Consider the following 6,000-nt stretch of genomic DNA (forward strand, 5'->3'; position numbering starts at 1 on the left):
TGCAGTTACCCGACTCACGGAATTATGAGTTTCTGTCAGAAATAAATCAAATGGGAAACAGAGCACGTTTATTTGAAATATACAAGATGAACAGCAGTAAACGAAGTGTGGTATTATTCATTTAACAGCTTTCGTACTTGTATCAGCTAAGTAGACCTAGGCCATCAAGGTGGGAATAAAGTCCTTTAAACTGTATTCAGTAGCACGAGCGCATCAAACTCTCACTCACTTTCTTTGGGAAATGGAATGAGAGCTGTGCATCATTAGCAAACCTACCTTTTCAATTGCTGAATGAATAACTGTAGGCCACGAGGTTGACTGGCACTCTCCATTCATTGCTGCGTTTCTATTAATATCCTTACATGCAGTTTAATGATCTGAGTTGCCTTTCTCAGTCAATTACATTTTATGAAGTTTGCATTTATGTTCAAAGTTGCAAGGATGCTAGGGTAATGAAGTTAAGAACGGACCATACCTTAACCTACAGTAGCTTGCTTTAAATGTCGCAGATGGAGTTATGGATACATTTACCCATGATATTGTTTTTCTGTTTGAACCCTATCCCAAACCTTAATCCTTAATGTAACCAATCTGAATTAATGCCCGAACTGTTAACCAATCGGAATTAATGCCTGAATTTAACCATAGAGTTGTTTCTGTTTTAAAACCCTATCCCAAACCTTAACCCAGTAAGAACTAATGACTTAACCATAGAGTTGTTTCTGTTTTAAAACCCTATCCCAAACCTTAACCCAGTAAGAACTAATGACTTAACCATAGAGTTGTTTCTGTTTTAAAACCCTATCCCAAACCTTAACCCAGTAAGAACAAATGACTTAACCATAGAGTTGTTTCTGTTTTAAAACCCTATCCCAAACCTTAACCCAGTAAGAACTAATGACTTAACCATAGAGTTGTTTCTGTTTTAAAACCCTATCCCAAACCTTAACCCAGTAAGAACTAATGACTTAACCATAGAGTTGTTTCTGTTTTAAAACCCTATCCCAAACCTTAACCCAGTAAGAACTAATGACTTAACCATAGAGTTGTTTCTGTTTTAAAACCCTATCCCAAACCTTAACCCAGTAAGAACAAATGACTTAACCATAGAGTTGTTTCTGTTTTAAAACCCTATCCCAAACCTTAACCCAGTAAGAACTAATGACTTAACCATAGAGTTGTTTCTGTTTTAAAACCCTATCCCAAACCTTAACCCAGTAAGAACTAATGACTTAACCATAGAGTTGTTTCTGTTTTAAAACCCTATCCCAAACCTTAACCCAGTAAGAACTAATGACTTAACCATAGAGTTGTTTCTGTTTTAAAACCCTATCCCAAACCTTAACCCAGTAAGAACAAATGACTTAACCATAGAGTTGTTTCTGTTTTAAAACCCTATCCCAAACCTTAACCCAGTAAGAACTAATGACTTAACCATAGAGTTGTTTCTGTTTTAAAACCCTATCCCAAACCTTAACCCAGTAAGAACTAATGACTTAACCATAGAGTTGTTTCTGTTTTAAAACCCTATCCCAAACCTTAACCCAGTAAGAACTAATGACTTAACCATAGAGTTGTTTCTGTGAGCATAAATTGTCTGTTAGCAGCACACTGACGTCGGTTTCACAAATTAGCATATTGGTCTAGGTAGACTATAAATTGAATGTCTAGCCTGAAGAGTGTTTCAATCATAGTGGGAGTAAAGCCAATTGTCCACAAGCTGCTTTGCATTTCTGTCTCAGCTGCATCTTGAGGATATCACTCAAAAGTGAAGGAGTTTTGCACAATGAGAATGCGCATAATAATCGCAGAATTCTTGGTTACTACATGATTCCATACATGTTATTTCATAGTTTTGATGTCTTCACTATTATTGTACAATGTAGAAAATAGTACAAATAAAGAAAAACCCAGATTTATCTCTGCTGCAGAGGATAAATTCATTAAAGTTAACTGCACCTCAGATTGCAGCCCAAATAAATGCTTCACAGAGTTAAATTAACTGACACATCTCAACATCAACTATTCAGAGGAGACTGCGTGAATCAAGCCTTCATGGTCTAATTTCTGCAAAGAAATCACTACTAAAGGACACCAATATGAAGAAGAGACTTGCTTGGTCCAAAAAACACGAGCAATTGACATTAGACCGGTGAAAATCTGGTCTGGAGTCCAAATTGGAGATTTTTGGTTCCAACCACTGTGAACGGATTATCTCTGTGCTTCTACACCTGCATTGCTTGCTGTTTGGGGTTTTAGACTGGGTTTCTGTACAGCACTTTGAGATATCAGCTGATGTGCGAAGGGCTATATAAATAAATTTGATTTGATCTCTGCATATGTGGTTCTCAACGTGAAGCATGGAGGAGTTAATGTATGGTGTGGGGGGTCTTTTCTGGTCAGTGATTTATTTAGAATTCAAGGCACACTTAACCAGCATGGCTACCACAGCATTCTGCAGCGATACACCATCCCATCTGGTTTGTGCTTAGTGGGACTATGTTTTTCAATAGGACAATGACCAAACACACCTCCAGGCTGTGTAAGGGCTATTTGACTAAGAAGGAGAGTGATGGAGTGCAGCGTCAGATGACCTGGCCTCCACAATCCCCCAACCTCAAACCAATTGAGATGGTTTGGGATGAGTTGGACCACAGAGCGAAAGAAAAGCAGCCAACAAGTGCTCAGCATATGTGGGAACTCCTTCAATACACTTTTTTTGATCACCATATGTGTTATTTCATAGTGTTGATGTCTTCACTATTATTCTGCAATGTAGAAAACAGTAAAAAATCAAGAAAAACCTTTGAATGAGTAGGTGTGTCCAAACTTTTTGACTGCTACTGTATATACAGTGCATTCTGAAAGTATTCAGACCACTTGATTCTTTACATGTTTTGTTCCGTCATAGCCTTATTAAAAAATTGATTACATTTTTCCTCATCAATCTACACACAATACCCCACAATGACAAAACCAAAACCGGTTTTTAGAATTTTTGCAAATGTATAAAATAAAACTGAAATATCACATTTCCATAAATATTCAGACTCTTTACTCAGTACTTTGCTGAAGCACCTTTGGCAGCGATTACAGCCTTGAGTCATCTTTGATATGACGCTACAAGCTTGGCACACCTGTATATTGGGAGTTTCTCCCATTATTCTCTGCAGATAATCTCAACCTCTGTCAGGTTGGATGGGGAGCATCGCTGCACAGCTATTTTCAGGTCTCCCCAGAGGTGTTTGATCGGGTTCATGTCTGGGCTCTTGCTGGGCCGCTCAAGGACATTCAGTGACTTGTCCCGAAGCCACTCCTACATTGTCTTGGCTGTGTGCTTAGGGTCATTGTCCTGTTGAAAGGTGAAACTTCGCCCCAGTCTGATGTACTGAGAGCTCTGGAGCAGGTTTTCATCAATGATCTCTCTGTACTTTGCTCTGTACATCTTTCCTTAGATTCTGACTAGTCTCCCAGTCCCTGCCGCTGAAAAACATCCCCACAGCATGATGCTGCCACCACCATGCTTCACCGTAGGGATTGTGGCAGGTTTTCTCCAGACGTGGTGCTTGGTATTCAGGCCAAAGAGTTCAATCTTGGTTTCATCAGACCAGACAATCTTGTTTCTCCTGGTCTGAGAGTCCTTTAGGTGCCTTTTGGCAAACTCCAAGCGGGCTGTCATGTGCCTTTTACTGAGGAGTAGCTTCCTTCTGGCCAATCTACCACAAAGGCCTGATTGGTGGAGTGCTGGAGAGATGGTGGTCCTTATGGAAGGTTCTACTGTCTCCACAGAGGAACTCTGGAACTCTGTCAGAGTGACCATCGGGTTCTTGGTCACCTCCCTGACCAAGGCCCTTCTCCCCCGATTGCTCAGAGTCTTGGTGGTTCCAAACTTCTTCCATTTAAAAGTATGAAGGTGTTTTTGGGGACCTTCAATGCTGCAGACATTTTTTGGTACCCTTCCCCAGATCTGTACCTCGACACAATCCTGTCTCGGAGCTCTACAGACAATTCTTTTGACCTCATGGCTTGGTATTTGCTCTGATATGCACTGTCAACTGTGGGACCTTATAGAGACACCTGTGTGCCTTTCCAAATCATGTTCAATCAATTGAATTTACCACAGGTGGACTCCAATCAAGTTGGAGAAACATCTCAAGGATGATCAATAGAAACAGGATGCACCTGAGCTCAAAGGGCCTGAATACTTATGTAAATACGTTTTTTTTTATTTTCAATACATTTGCAAAATATTTGTCATTATGGGGTATTATGTGTAGATTGCTGAGGATTTGTATTTATTTAATCTATTTTAGAATAAGGCTGTAACATAACAAACTGGAAAAAGTCAAGGCACTGTATGTACTACACATCTGTATGTACTGCATAATACTGTATATGCATTTATTTTGTAGTTATTCTTGTTTTTGCTGCCTCTTGGGCCCCCCCTGGGCCCAGGAGCTTCAGTCCCGGTAAGCCCCTGCATTAATCCGGCCCTGTATCGACTGAGTTTGTAAACTTAGTTGTGCCACATGGTTTGAAGTGCCAATAAATCAGCACAATCAACCTTCTCAGTTGTTCAAATTGCTGGCGCCTTGAAGCTGAAATTGAGATCATGATGTATACTGTTCTAATGACCATACAACATTTTTTTTATACGAGAGCAATGTACAATAAAGTGAACTTAGCAAAATTAGGAATTTGTGGTAAGTGCATGGTGACCTTGACAGTTTATTGTTAAAATGAGAGGCTGCCTGGATCTTTAATTTAAAGACCCTTGCTCCATTTGATCGGAAGCCATTCTTGTGATTATTATGTTTTTGCTATTCATTGCAAATACTTGTTGGCCTATGTAGCCAAATTGTATTCAAGCCACAGCCGGCCATGATTACAGACACCTGTGTCTGTCCTGTCAAAGTTTATAAATTAGTGACCCGCAGTTTTTGTCATTACAGTTGTCTGTTGAAACAATGGTTATAAAATGATTACATCTGAGCTTCTAGAGTGTGAGGCTCTTTTATTTTTCAAGCTCCTGGGGGACGTCATCTTCATGCACTTCTGCTATTGAGTAAAGCAGCAAACACTACTTGATTCCACATACCAATTGACAAATTAATTGAGAGGGGACCGCAAACACCTGGGCTGAGGAGTCATGGGCCCTTTTCAAATGAATAGGTATATTTAAAATGTGCATCTCTTCTTGAATGCTTGATGTACTGACACAACAAAGTGAAAACCTATGGAAGGAACACTTGCCTACACTAAGCCTATCCAGTCATATTAGTTCAGTCAGTTCTTGCTTGAAGTAAGTAAACAAGAAGTTACGCAGATTAATTTATTTGAGTTGGGCCTTATCTAGGCCTATTTTGACAGTGTTGCTCTTGAGTGCGTTGCACCTGGGCTTTCCTGCCACCAGAGGGAAACAGAACACTGCTTTGATTTCACAGGCCACCGCAATCCCAAATGATCTGAGACCAATATACAGTGACCTGAAGGAATTCTCAGTCAAATCTATTTTCCATCCCTACTAAATGTTGCTGACAATTAATAATTCATATTTCTAGTCACGACTCTGTAATTTGGCCATGTTTGCCTCAGCCTTATTCCCCAATTTTCAAATTTTCAATTCTTATTCGTGAACATGGCAGAGGTTGTCAGAAAAGAGATTAGCAGATGCACATAAAGAAACCTATAGACACAGACACCCTGAAATGAATTGCAACAGATCCATTAATACATTGTATTGACACAAACCTACACAGTAGACCCTACAAGAATAAGTCAAAAGATGAAAAGCATTTTTTGCATACCGGTGGGTTAAATCACTTGTGGGTTCTGTAGAGTTAATCTTGTGTAAAGACAGTAGTTGGAAAGTGAAGATGATGATGATGATGATGATGGCTCATCATCGGTTAAATCCCTTTGATACTTCTTTCTCAGTGCACATTTTTGGTGGACATCAAAAAGGTAAACGTTTCTTGTGATCGTAAGGTCAGGCAGGCA

The sequence above is a fragment of the Oncorhynchus mykiss genome, chromosome 5 (assembly GCF_057628025.1).
Source record: "Oncorhynchus mykiss isolate SJ-2025 chromosome 5, ASM5762802v1, whole genome shotgun sequence".
NCBI classification, from domain to species: domain Eukaryota; kingdom Metazoa; phylum Chordata; class Actinopteri; order Salmoniformes; family Salmonidae; genus Oncorhynchus; species Oncorhynchus mykiss.